Source organism: Sciurus carolinensis, chromosome 5, assembly GCF_902686445.1.
Source record: "Sciurus carolinensis chromosome 5, mSciCar1.2, whole genome shotgun sequence".
Classification (NCBI taxonomy): Eukaryota; Metazoa; Chordata; class Mammalia; order Rodentia; family Sciuridae; genus Sciurus; species Sciurus carolinensis.
In genome coordinates this window covers 139,840,925-139,856,017 of record NC_062217.1, presented here as the reverse complement: position 1 = coordinate 139,856,017, position 15,093 = coordinate 139,840,925, and the positions used below count along the sequence as shown (strand labels likewise).

At 34.2% G+C, this 15,093-nt stretch overlaps 1 non-coding gene across 1 annotated transcript; it reads right to left on the bottom strand.

Moving 5' to 3' along the window:
* Positions 1-10,867: 10,867 nt before the first annotated feature.
* On the bottom strand, positions 10,868-10,945 carry Trnaa-ugc (transfer RNA alanine (anticodon UGC)). The gene has a single exon. It is a non-coding gene; the product is annotated as a tRNA-Ala (tRNA).
* Positions 10,946-15,093: the final 4,148 nt, after the last annotated feature.

Sequence of the window (15,093 nt, the reverse complement as noted above, 5' to 3'; positions counted from 1 at the left end):
CACGCCTGTAATCCCAGTAGCTCAGGAGGCTGAGGCACGAGGATGGTGAGTTCAAAGCCAGCCTCAGCAATTTAGTGAGGTCCTAAGCAACTCAGCAAGACCATGTCTCTAAAATGTAAAAAGGGCCGGGAATGTGGTTCAGTGGTTAAGCGCCTCTGGGTTCAATGCCCAGTACCAAGGGAAAACAAAAATGATTAAGATGGCAAAAAAAGCTAATAAAATTGAGTATCTTAGTTTGTGATGCTATAACAAAGTATTCAAGACTGGGTTATTTTAAGCAATAACATTTATTTTTTATAGTTTTGAAAGCTGGAAAGTCCAAAATGAAGGTGCTAGCTAGCAGCTTTAGTGTCCTGTGAGGACTGCTCTCTGCTTCCAAAATGGTGTCTTGTTCCTGCATCCTGTAGAGGGGAGTAACACTGTGTGCTTTCATGGCAGAAGGGGTGGAAAGCAAGAGAGAGCTCCTTTCAAACTTAAACCATTTTTTAGGGCATTAATCCCCTTCATAAGGGTAGAGCCCTCAAGCCTTAATCACCTTGCAAAGGCCAAACCTTTTAATAGTATTGCATTGAAGATTAAATTTCAATATGAATCTTGAAGGAGATACCATCATTCAAATCATAGCAGTATCTTTTCATATGTGTATAATCTATTTGTAATTTTTTCTAAGTAAAAGGCCCATTTGTCTTTTGTCCATTTTGATTGTGTTGTTTACCTTTTGCTATCAATTTATAAGCATTCTTTATAAATTTTGGATACTAATCCTATCAGTTATATGTGTTGAGAATATCTTCTCCCAGTAGGTAGTTTGTTTTTCACACTTTCTCAATGAGATATCTCAATTTTAATGTAGTTGAATTTATAAATATTTTCACCTAGAGTTTTTGTCTCTGTTAAGAATTCTCCTTTACCCCATGGTTGTACAGCTATTCTTTTTCTTCTGCAAGTTAAAACTTCTGACCTTTATACTTAAGTTATTAGTACTCATAGACTTGATTTTGGGATTTATTATAGGATAATACATATTCCTAGTACCGTTTATTAAGTGCTCCCTCCTTTAAGAAGAGAATTACAATGCCATATCAAACTTCCTCATATTCATGAATTAGTTTTGGATTCTCTTTCATTCACCTGATTTATTTATTATCCTTCCTCTAATACCATACTATCTTAATATACCCTTCATGGGGACTGCACAGTTTTCTCAGCCTGCTTGCAGCTATGCAAATTTTAGAACCCAAAGTTTGTTTTAAGATGGAATAGTTGAATGCTTTTTAGTCTACATTCTATTGTTGACCCTGTTACTTTTTGTTTTTGGCAAAACAATTCCTTCTAAACTTAATTGGTTTCAGATTAATTTCCTTCTAGTTAATACCTGTAATAGCACTTAAATTCTTTTGCAGATACAATTCTCAGACTTTACTATTTCCTGCTTCCTGAATGCCATTGAATTTTTCTCTCTTAATGATAGCTACTTTAAGGCCATTGGTCTTGGGAAGGAAGCCCAACCCTTTTATTTATTCTTTTCTTTTCCACTTGTCTCGACATCATCATCATCATCATCATCATCACCATCATCATCATCATCATTTTGCTTTACTGGGAATTGAATCTATGGATACTCTACCACTGAGCCCTTTTTATTTATTTTTTTAAAAAATTTGAAACAGTCTTGATAAGTTGCCCAGGCTGGCCTTAAACTTGCAATCCTCCTGCCTTAGACTCCTTACTAGGATTAAAGGCATATGATGTGGATTTGAGTGTGTTTTAATTATATTTCCTCCAGACTTATGGTGCCAAACTTTTAGTTTAATTTTTTTACTTTTTAAATTATGCATTATAATTATACATAATACTGGAATTTGTTGTTACATATTCATATATGCACAACCCATCTCAATCTTATTGGCTCTTTGTTGCACACAGTTTTTCTCAATTTCTTTTTCTGTCCTTTAATGCCCACAATTATGGATTCTTTTTATTCCTTTTCATTTTTGTTTGAAATCAGTCAATTTCATTGGAGATCATCCTATTTTCTAATACCTTGCTAAATCCAGCCAGTAACCGTAATATATGGTTAACTTTTTGTTTTCCTAGTGTCTTCCCCAACACAATATACAGCTGTTAAAAGTGAATTTCCACAATGAGGGGGCTGGTAAAACAGTCTCTGTAAGATTGCTGTCCTTGTATCTAATGCTAGAACTTGAAATCTGTATGGCAGGCAGTTGAGAAAGGAAGAATATTAAGAGGTAGACTAGGATAGAAACCTGAATGAGCTCAGCTCTCTCTACTTCCAACCTTGGTGATGTTGGTGTCTAGCAGGAGGTGAACTTTGCCTAGGAAATGGAGAAGCTGAAAGGATTCAGAGGAACTTGGAGTAATTACAGGTCTGATTATTGTTCTCATACCAGTAAGAGGAGCCAAACCATAAGCCTCAACGTACATGAGCAATAACAATACCTGCCTGTTCTGACGTTGGAACACAAAAATTTTTGCTACTTCTTTGTTCTTTTCTCCAAATTTTCTGCAAAATAAGTCTTCTGTAGTCCACCCTAACCTAAAATGATTAGGGAAGGGAATTTGGGAAGATGTAGTTTTACCTAGCTAAATTGACACAATATGAAGCCACATAGGTATGTTTTCCCTCAAATTGTTTTATTGATTAGTTCATTTCCAATATCAATCCTGGCAGTTATTTTTCTTCCTCCTGTAGAAATGTATAAATTGACTCTAAAATTTATATGGAATTGTAAAGGATCAAGAACAGTCAGGATAATCTTTTTTTTTTATTGTAAACAAGTGGGGTACAACTTGTTTCTCTGTTTGTACATGAAGTAGAGGCATACCATTTGTGTAATCATACATTTACATAGGGTAATGGTGTTTGACTCATTCTGTTATTTTTTCCTTCCCCCCCTTCCCACCCCTCTTTCCCCTCTATACAGTTCCTCCTTCCTCCATTCTAGAGTCAGGATAATCTTGAAGAACAAAGCTGGGAGAGAAATGTTAGACAACTAGATATCGTGACTTGTTACATTACTTTAATAACGAAGGCCATGGACCCAAAGATAGACAGTAGATCAAAGAAATAGGATAGAAAGACAAGAAAAAAACTGACTATATGTGCAATTTTCTGATTTGTGACAAATAAGAAACAGTAATATAGTAGTGAAATGATGTCTTTTCAATAAATGGTGATGGAACAATTTGATACCCATATAAAATGATAAACTTTTGCCTGTGCCTCACACCATACACCAAAAGCAATTGAAGCTAGATTAGACTTAAATAGAAAAGGTTAAATAATGAAGCTCCAAGAAGAAAGCACATAGGAATGTATTCATAAGTTTGGAATAAGAGAAGATTTTTTTAAGAGTATGCTAACCATCAAGGAAAATAATTTGATGAATTTTCATCAAAGATACCATTAAAAGTATAAAAAGTCAAGCCCTAAAGTAGGATAAGATAGTTACAATATATTTGTATCTTACCACTGACATGATGACCTTCAGATATATAAAGAACTCATCCGTACAGATTAATAAAAAAATGAGAAAATATTATAGAAAATGAACAAAAGATTGGAACATTATCAACCAGTAAATGTATAAACAACTTCATCAGTCTTCAGGGAAATGTAGTTTAAAACTACAATGAGCTATCACTATATATCCATTGAAATGGCTACAATTTAAAGAACTGACAATGCCAAGTGCTTAAGAGAAATTGGAGTAATGGAACCCTTATGTACTGCAAGTGGGAGTGTAGATTGGTACAAACACTTAGAAAATTAGCAGTATCTATTAAAGCTGAATATATGCAAATCTCATGACCTAGCATGAGATTCCACTTCTAGGTTTATACCCACCCAAAGAAATGCCCACACCCATTGACTTACAGTACATGTAAGACCTTATGGGCTGGGGATGTAGCTTGATGATAGAGAACATACTTAACATGCGGCCCTGGGTTCAACCCTTAGCACCACAAACAAAACAAAACCAAAACTTCATAAAAACACCATTCAAAACAGCTCCAAACTGGAAACTAGACAGGCCGTCCAGAAATAATAGAATGAATAAGTTGTGAAAATAACACGGAGAATACTAACAAACAGAGTGGAAAGCAAAAGAAGTGAGTTGATTCAGGTAAGCTTCAAAACAGGCAAAAATCACCTATTATACTAAAAGTCAGGAAAATGGTCACCATTGGGGAAGTTTCTTGGAAGAAGCATAAATAAGCTGGGTAGCTGGTAGAGTCCTAGTTCTTATTCTAGGTGCTTGCTATTTGGGTAACCAGAAAAATAGCAAAAAAATTTAAGACGATAAAATCTACAATTGCATGAAAATATTTACATTAATTTCATCATTTGAAAAGTAATCAAGCAATATGCTTTCTCTATTTCTATGAGGTATGTCATTGGGATTTTAATTGGAATTGCATTGAATCTGTATAGTGCTTTTGGTAGTATGGCCATTTTGACAATATTAATTCTGCCTATCCAGGCTGGAGATATAGCTCAGTTGGTAGAATGTCTGCCTCGCAAGCATAAGGCCCTGGGTTCAATCCGCAAAAAAAAGAAAAAAAATTCTGCCTATCCAAGAACATGGGAGATCTTTCCATCTTCTAAGGTTTTCTTTATATGCTTATGATTTGTGCATTTTTCTTAGTTTTGTTACACTTAAATAAAATATTTACTGAACAACCTTGAACCATTCCTCTCCAAACATGGTGCTAATTTTTTCTTCTAGTACAATAACAAGGCATCGAGTACTAATCAAATAACAAAGCATGTGATGGGAAGAAACAAATTTCACTGACATTCAATAGAAATTGTAACATACAATAAATTCCATTTTTACCACTAAAGATGCCAAACAAATGCCTACTATAAATAGCAATAGCCAATCTCTTCCTTTAAATATGAGAACACAATGTTTATGATGAACAATTGATCTGAAAACATTAACAATTACACAGATAATTTTTATATATGTCTGGCTTTCAGCCTGTCTTCTGGGTGAAACTCATTATTTTCTTAAGAAAATTTTCAACATGAAATTTATTCTTTGAAAGTCCCATTATATTTTCAACATACTGACTTTTTCCAATGTGGATATGAAAAAATAAAATCATAGATGCTTTGTATGAATAAACGTTCTAAATGGCTGCACATGTACATATCTTTAAACTTGCAAATCATCACAAGCTGGAATAGCTTTTACAGTTCTTGGTAAAGACAGCCATCTAGTGGAAACAGTTCTACTAATTTTAAAAGACTAACAAATAAAATGAATACGAACCCTCAGTTCAACTGCAAACTGCTATGTTTAAGTATATAAAAAGAAGCACCTAGTATTCTGATGCTCTTTATCTTATATTCAGGTCTGGAAGTGGGGAAAGGGGTCTTGGCCTAGGGGGAGAAATTGGTGCTTCCTACATTGGTTCAGGGAATAGAGTGTCCTTAGAGTAGAAGCAGTACTGTGTTCAAGTATGCACTGCTTTGGGCTGTTTTGAATGCTCCTTAAGATGACAGGAAGAAGATAATTTTGTAGTATAGCAGAATATTTTTTTTTGATGTAAGCTGAACAACCAACACCTGGCTATAGTGTAGTAAGTTCAGTTGGCAGCTATCAGTCCAGCAAGAGTTCTAGGATAAGTTTTCTTTTATTACAAATCTGTTTTCTCATGAAATCCCAACACTTTCACCTCAGGATTATCAGCATATTTTTACCTTAAAATAAGTTCTGGCTTGTCAAGATACTATGTATATTACACAGATATGCAGCTTATGGAAGCCTTTTGAAGTCTTTAAAATGATCTTTACCAGCATTATCAGAATCTAGAATAAAATTTATTCTGTCTTTATTTTAAAAGCTTATATGATCAGTTGTCATATTTAGCATGAAAAAGTTTGACCCCTTTAAAATTTGTTCTTATCTCAAGCTTAATGTACTAATATTAGCCACACCTTGCTCATTGTAACAGTAGACTCTGTTTCCTACAATGCTGAGTGAATGTCAGAAGGCATACGTCAATTTTGGGCTGTGCTCTGTAACTACAGCCACCTGTATGTTGATGTTCAGGTGCAGCCTCTTTGATTTGCATTGCAACACGTACTTGTTCTGTTCATACCCAGCATTCTCTCAATACTAAATCCACACACTATACATTTTCCATTTCACAAGATATTTACTAACCATAGTTTCTTCTTCTGCAGCATGGATTCTCAGTTATAAATGTACAAATCATCAAGTACATTCTGTTTTATGTGTAATCCATATGTATGCTATGAAGAGATTCATAAAGAGCTACTTCTAGCATGGATATGTGATAGTAACTACCTTCTACAGTTATATTCAGGATATTCAGAATTCAGTGTTATAAACTTTGCTAATAGCCCATTATTCTTTCTACGAGAAAAACATCAATTTTATTGATTATGGCTATTATAAACTTCCTACCAATACTATAACTTATACTGAATTTTATTACAAGGAATGAAATTTTAAGTGGTGCCTTTAAAATTTGGTCTCTTGTTCACCCTTGGCAATCAAGATATCTCAGTTTAAGACTGGAAAACAGCATTTTGTTGCATATTAGTTACTGGATAGATCATGGTACTTTATTTACCTTAATGTTTCAATGATGTGAGCTGTTTGAAACATTTTGATAACAGATGAGTTCTAGAGACTAAGAGCAAATGGATCATCAGTTATCAAAAATCCTATGTTCAGGCATCAGCCATTATACTTAGTGGTATTTTTCTTTTGCAGCTTTCACGTGAAACAAGTATATTCAAAGTACCCTGTATCAATTTCTAGTTCTGTACTCCCATTGTAGATTTGCGATAGAATTCTTTAAAAAAAAAAAAAAAAAAATATATATATATATATATATATTTAGTTGTAGGTGGACACAATACCTTTATTTTTATTTTTATGTGGTGCTGAGGATCAAACCCAGGGTCTCATGTGTGCTACGTGAGCATGCTACCACTGAGCCACAACCCCAGCCCTAGCGATAGAATTCTTAATGATATTATTTATGTTATCTTTGACACTATTTTTATATTACCATGAATCACTTTTGAGCTTTGATATATATTTTTGAACCAGGGAAATATAATCCAACAACAGTAAAAAACTTCAAATTTTATAAATACGAAAATTAATGCAAAATGATATAAACAAGTTAGTTTAGGTAAATTTTACTCTACTGAATTTTATCAGTGATGAATTGACTAATAAAGTTCTTGTAACACATATGAAAAATTTAAAGAACAGAATAACTTTTAACACTAAAGAGATTTTTTTTCTGTGAAAAATAAAATTTGAACTTCAAAATTTTCCAAGGTGTGTAAAAAAAGTCTATTCATTGTGTTTTCCCTCTGAAACTGGCAAATTGCCTTTAGATTCCTTGAATACCAGTTTGGAATCACAGTCATAGATTTTGGCAATTTAAACTGTGTTGATTTTGTATGAGAATAAGTGGTTTTGGGTTTTAAAGACAACAAGAAAGCACTGCGAATGGGAATTTTCGACACTGAGATGTCATACACTGAGTGTATAACTCAGTGATTCTACCTATGGCTCTCCCTGTGTGAACACAACCCAAATCAAGATAGAAAACATATCCATTGTCCTAGAGAGTTACATCATGCAGAGACATGTTTAAGTAGCCCTAGGATGGCAGCTGGCATTGAGCCAAGAGGTGGCGCATAATTAGTGTTAACACAGCATGATCTACTTTTGCCTGATTAGTTAATGTCTCCTCTGTGCTAGTGGTCAACAGATGTTTCTCATTCTTTCTTGATTGGTACCGTGGTGCATGCTCCAACCGTGCTACTTAATCCTAAGCTGATTGACTGCCTTAGTGTATATAAGACATTCTCTTCACCTGGGCGGGGATCGCAGGACGGAGGACTAAAGCCACACCTCTAAGTCGCAGGTTATAGATCCCAGAACGCAAGACCAAGCAGACAACTCTAGATCGCAGATCGCAGAACGCTGGACTAAGAATACACCTCTAGGTCTCAGGTCGCAGGTTGCAGGACGCAGGCCACATGCCCCACGCTGCACCCGCACCTCCAAGAAGCGACCCACCTTTAAGAAGCAGTAGACCTTTGATAAGCATAGCCTCTCTGAAAGAGTAGTACCTCTAAAATTAAGCAAAGTCTCTCTTCCTCTAAGTAAAGTCTCTCTTCCTCTAAGCAAAGTTTCTCTTCCTCTAAGCAAAGTCTCTCTTCCTCTAAGCAAAGCCTCTCTTCCTCTATAAACTAGCAAATAAGCAAGCAAGCAAGAAAGCAGCACAGATAAAGTAATAGAAGTAGTTCATTTCCAGTCCACCTCCGATAAATTCCCGCGGGATTGTTGCTGTGGGCGGCAACACATCATATGTTACATCATACCCCTTCTCAATTAGACTTTCTGCGTCCCTCCAAGGCCTATTTTTTGTTGTTGTTGCAATACTTGCTAGGCAAGCCCTCTACCACTCAGTTACATCCCCAGCCAGCCCTTTTAAAATTTTGTGACAGGGTCTTGGAAAGTTGCCCAGACTGGCCCTGGCCTTGCAATCTTCTTGCCTCAGCCTCTGACTAGCTGGGATTACAAGTGTTAGCTACTGGCTTGGCCTATTCATGCATTTCATAAAAACATACAGTATGAACTCTTTTTTGTATCTGGCTTCTTGTTAGTCTAATGTCTGTGAGACATATCCATGTTGTCTTGAGTATACATATTTCATTCTTTTTCATTTCTGAATTGCATTCATATGTGTATATGTATGTATGTATGTATATACACACACATATCACAATTTGTTTATCCTTCCTCCTGTTAATGGACATGTAGTTGTTTCCAATTTTTGCTAATATGAATAAAACTGCTATGAATATTTGTGTGAAGTCTTTGTGTGTTCCTATATTTTCATTTCTTACCTAAAAGTAGGATTCCTGGGCCATAGGGTGGGCATAATTAAGGTCATTATAAACTGTATATCGAAGGAGTTGTACCTGCATGTATTCCCATCAGCAATGTATGATTCAGTTGATCTGTATCTTCTTCAGCACTTGATATTGTCACACTTGATTTTAGCCATTCTTGTGAATATGTAATGGCATATATTTAAATTAGCTAAAATTTATTACTTTAAAAAATGCTGCATTTTTATTTTTGTTTATGCATTAGTTTTAAAATTATAAGACATCCTGGTTATAGAATTGTGATGTTTTTGATCTATTATTGCCTTATTCCTAGAAGTAGCCTAATTGTTGTTGGAAATTATTATGATTTAGGATACATACATATATTCTTAAGTTAGATTCAAAATGTACATCCTCATATCAGAGAAAATATTTGGCTTTTGGTTTTTTGGGATACAAATTTTTTCCCTCTGTGTGAGCAGGAAAACCTAGATGAGTCTGACATTCTCATCAAAGAGAAGACAATACTTGTGGTGAAATTTAACTATGATAATATTACTAACTTGTATATCTTGCTTTAGCACAGGTGGATCTAGAAAATGAGTAATAAACATCAGCAATCAATCAATAAAAAAATGTATATCCTCAAGGATAATGTAACTTTAATGGAGTCAACAGATGTACATGTCAAGTTATTTAAAGCATAGTTATTTTTAATAGCACATGATCTCTATTATTTTCAGTAACTTTTATAAGAGCATGAATTTTGACAGAATTTTATGTATTTATTTAGGAATAAAGAATGAAGAAGATAGTCAACTCTCTAAAAATTTGATTTCTTATGGACAAACTGTATACAGTGAAAAATATAAGAGTGTTTTTAGGGGGTAACTTTTACTTTCTAAAAATTAATTCTAAAAAGCTTTTGTTTTAAACCATAAAATTTTGGTTCACTAACTCTGCACTAGTGATGGCTTTTGATGTAGTAGTTTTTGCTTTAAATCCCCCCTTCAGATGATAATTTTAATAAAGCAGATAGGTAGGATTTTCCCCAAAGATCATTTTACTATTGTATGGTCAAATTTTAAAAAAAGCAACATTTGAAATCTTTACATTTTCATTCTTAAAACAAAACTAAGCAAAAATTAAGATTGTGATCTCTAAGTCCATTTCTCTATCTGGTTTGGTTCTGTATCTAGAATCTCCAGGTCTCTTCATGGGTGAGTCAGCTTTCTCTTATTGAAATACTGTGTACATACACCTTTCCTCATAGCTTTGGCTGTTCACATGGAAGCTCATGTAAGAATATTAATTTCAGCATTATTTATGGTGGTCGATGTTTGGATGTTCTCTTCAGTGTTCAACACTAGGAGAGCAGTTAGGTAAAATGTGGAGATTGCATACCATTCGAACAAGGTAAGAATTAGAAGTAGCTGTGTAGATAACATATGGAATATGTATGAACCTAAAAGCAGAATAAAACAAAAGAAATAGACAGAGGCACACTATTAAGAAAATTCAAACACCTTTATCATTATACAAAACCACGTATTTTGCAAGAACACAAACAAAAAGATTTTCATTGGCATAGTTGCCTACAGGGAGATAAAGGAGGAAGGAGTGGGGAATGGGGGTTAATGGGAGAATGAATTAATAAAATATGGGCAAGGCCTTGCACAAACCAATAATGATAATGGGACTCCAAGTGAAGAATATGATTAACCCAACTCTGTGCACCTGGGGCATCCACCCCTCCTCCCACAAAAGTCCTAAGATAAAAAACTTCTGCACTCTTTCATCATGTATTTACTCTGCATGTATATCTAATCTCTTCAGATAAAGTTGTTCCAAGCAAGTTTGGGCATTTCTGACTTGTAAAATCTCACTTTTGAATTGCCTTTGAAAAGGAATTGTGAAAGACAGATTTTTTTTCTTTCTTTTTTTTGGGGGGAGGGTGCTGGGGATTGAACCCAGAGCCTTGTGCTTGCAAGGCACACACTCTACCAACTGAGCTATCTCCCCAGCCCATGAAAGACAGATTTTATATTTTTCCCAAATCACAATAGGAAGCAAAGAATTCCTCCAAACCCACAATCAGAAAAGAATAAGAAGTAGAATGAGATATATTACACAGTATTGTTTATAAAAATTAAAATTACATGTACACAAAATGATATATTTTGCAAGGACATCTGTCAACAAAAAGATTTTCGTCCAACTCATTGTTATCAAGGAGTGGAAGAGATAGTCATATACCCATATTGGTACCTAACAGTAAGAGTGAAAGTTTAAAGATGGGGCATGTGGGAAAAGAATTTGAAGGAAATTCAGTATATCCTGGGTGTTAAATTAGATACTTTATGCGTATTCTCTCAACAACCCATTGGCGGGGGTATGATCTTTATTTTACCAATAAGAAAACTGAGAACCAGAAAATTTACTTATGTTCTTAAGTGACAGCTCTTGAGTTGTAGAAATGGGACTCAAATCTTGATAAGTCCTCAAAGGAAGTTTAAAAAATATATTGGTTATGCTTGAACTTGTTTGACCTAGTCCTCACACTAGACAACCAAGACTTAAATAATATAAATGTTGGTGGAAGTTATTTATTATTTCTGTAGCTCAATATTTCATATTGTATCCTCTTGGTATTTTGAGGAAAAATCAAGTCCAGAATATGAAAATATTTTGCCTTATAATTAGGAGCATTTATTTTTTTCAGTTTTCCCAGACATGTGGTACTTTTCCATGGCCTTTAAAAACATATTTGTTACTCTTTAACTGTGTTAAAAATAGAAAGACCAGTGGTCTGTTTGTACATAACATGCTGCAATCAAATTGAGATCTTACTCTGCAGCTAGTTACTCATTAAATGGAACATACGATAATCAGAGAGTTGACATTGATATTGATTAGAGTTGAAGCTGGAGCCCTGAATTGCCTGTTAAACTCCTGCCACTGATTTCAATAGGAAGGACTTAATAGTAGTTTATTTTTGTTATCTTATTATAATGTGATATTGACAGCACACAATCTTCTGAAACAGATTTCCTGAGGAAAGATAATTAGTTTCTCCTTAAAAATACTTTGTGACTAGATTCAGATGTATACAGAAATTATCTAATGAATCAAATTATATTTACATTCGGTTTTTAATCTCTTTTTTTGGGTACAAAATATAAATTTTATTCTTAAAATTCTAATTTAACACTTTATTTCACCTTAAACATATGCAAATTTAGAATTAGAATTTCTCAATGCCCAGTGCCTTCAAAAAACAGATGTCAGGTCCTGCAAATCCTTTCGCATGCTCCTTGTTTAAAAAAATCAGTGAGAAATAGAAATTTCTGATTTTTCCCCTCCTATAAGTCCTTTTTTTTTTTTGACACGTTTTTCATTCTTTGTCCAAGAAATAAAATACAGAAGGATTGAAATCTAAAGATATCAGACGGAAGTCAGTTTTTATATCTTAAACTTAAAATATCGATTATACATTACCTACAATTTAGTCTAGTTAAAAAAAATTTTTTTTTGTTTTATTCAGATAGAGGGCAGGAAAAGTGAGGCCTAGGTACCCAATCAGAAAAGGAAAAAGGGAAATGCAGTGAATACCAGCGACAAAAAATTTCTCTCTTAATTGAGTAGAAGGGAAAGAAAATAGACAAAAAAGAAAAAGTAAGAATTGGAATGACTTGCCATTGGGCATAGGCAGAAGGAACTATGAATTTGGCTTTATATTTTGTTAAAAATATTTTTTAAAGAATGAGGTATTTTGGGCTGAAGTGTAGATCAGTGGTAGAGCACTTGCCTAGCATGTGTGAGGCACTGGTTTCAATCCTCAGCACTGCATAAAAATAAATAAAATAAAGGTATTGTGTCCATCTACAACTAAAAAAAAATTTAAAAAAAGAATAAGGTGGTTTGGTGCCTATGTGGATGCAAACTGTGAAACAATCAGAAATTTGGCTTTTTATTTTGGATGATGTATTTCCGAACGTATAAGCCCATCATGGAAAAGCTTATTCTACATGTTCCCTGCTAAGAACATCAACTAATGAATACAAAAAAGGAAACAGACCCTGTCCACGTCAGAAGAAACATATGGTCTTCCTTATACCTCATGAAGTGGCACTGTTTAAAACTGGGGTGCCCAAATTCTTGTTCTTTCTCTATGGCATATTGAAGATGGCTCATGGAGAGTGTCTTTGGTTATGATTCCTAGATAGGAAGAGAGCAGGATAGTCCACTAACACTGAAAGGGAAAGGAATATGTTAGCTGCCAATTTTTGTCACTGAAACAGGTACCAGATTGTCATAAGCAGGAGAGGGTGAGAAATATGTTGGCAGTCAATTTGGCACAGCATAAAATGCTGTTGGTTGCCAATATATATTCTGATTTAAAACTCATACCTTTGATTTGGTAATGGTTCTGGGCATTTTGGAAGGACTGGTATTGGGTGAAGATAATTGATGTCTGATCAAATAAGTGCTTGTGTGGTTCTTCCTTGTTAGGAAAGACTTTGCAAGGAGCAATTGGTTAAAACTGATGGATTCCTGCAACACTTCCCAAAGGAGAATTTGACTCTTTATTTATTGATGTTGATTATGGTGAACTATTTTATGGGTTAAGCTAGAATTTCTCTTTGGCTCAATAAATTGCAGATAATTCTTTGTAAAATAAAGCTTTTACATTCAAACATCCATCCGCACATAAATGGGCAGGTCAGGGGTTCTATAATCTTTCCATTTAACAAGTGTGCATTACATTCTTACTATGTTAGTTATTATGTGGGAGATTTTAAAAAGTGCAATGCATTCTAGAGGATTCCTTTGTAAGAAACGTTGAATCTCATTAGAGAGATGTTATAATTCACATAGAATATTATGATACAAATACATATATACATTTAAGTGAAAATTTGAGTATAAAAATCATACAAATTCAATAAAGGGAAGACCCGGCTCTGGTCTGGAAAGTTTTCTTGGAGAAGACTGGACTTTGGGCCCAAGGGATAAAGAAGGATTTAGATAGGAGGAAAGAACGCATGTATTCTAAGTGGTCAGGGCCCAATGTAATGTTTAGAAGAAAAATTACAATGTGATGTACACATACCATATATAATTGAAAATAAAGCAATTCTAAAATTGTAAATCATAAAATGTACATGTCTGATGAAACAATTTATTCCAGATTTTCTGGTTGGAAAATTCTGAATCAGTCCATTATCATTAAATAGTATAGTTGCTAGTGTCTTCAATATCTACTTACTTTGTCTATTGAATCATTCACCACTGGGAGTGGAAGGATCAGTGGTTTAGATGTAAAGGAGTAAAAGGACAATAAAGAGAGTTTTTCATTTTTATTTAAGCTGGAGGGTTTAGGTAAGAAAAGAGTAGAAGATAAATTCAATGGGTTGGTGTGACTAGGTTTTTAGAATCTTTAGTAACTAGACAAATGTTATGTCATAGATGATAAGCTATTAATGAGAAACTATTAATGGTTTTACATTGTGGTAGTAGATGTATAAAAGCAGCATTTCAGTTTATGGTTCTTCTTTATTAGAAGAAGGATCAGTTCAGGAAAGAATGGAGGAAGTTGAGGTTACATGATGAGCGAGGAAGATTGAATATTTTCCTCCCTCCTTCTTGTAACTTGCTTCATTTTCAGGGTTATATCATTCGCAAGTTACTTGGGTTTGTTCATTCCTTCCTCCTCCCTTGATTGCTTTCTCCTTGTCTCCCATTTCTTATCTAGACTGTTGTACATAAAGGAAAAATCACATTTTCCTCTCACAAACATTCTTGAATAAAATAATTGAATTAATTAGGATTTCATTTGTGAATAAAGAAAAACAACCAACAATAGCTTCAACTATAAGAACATTTATTGCTACTTAATAAGAACTCTGGAAATGGGCAGTTCCAGTCATAGCTGATGACTCAATGATGTCATCAAAGACTTAGGGCCTATCTTTCCACTTTGCTATCCTTATTGGGTTAATCTTTAATATATATATTATATATATATATAATATATATATCTCACTTGGTAACTGCAAGATAGCAGCCCCCAACTCTGGCATTATATCCTTCAATTTATGTTCCAAGAAGGAATGGACAGATATAAATAATTTGATACTTCCAAGTCTCTGTATTTTTATTTGAGAAGG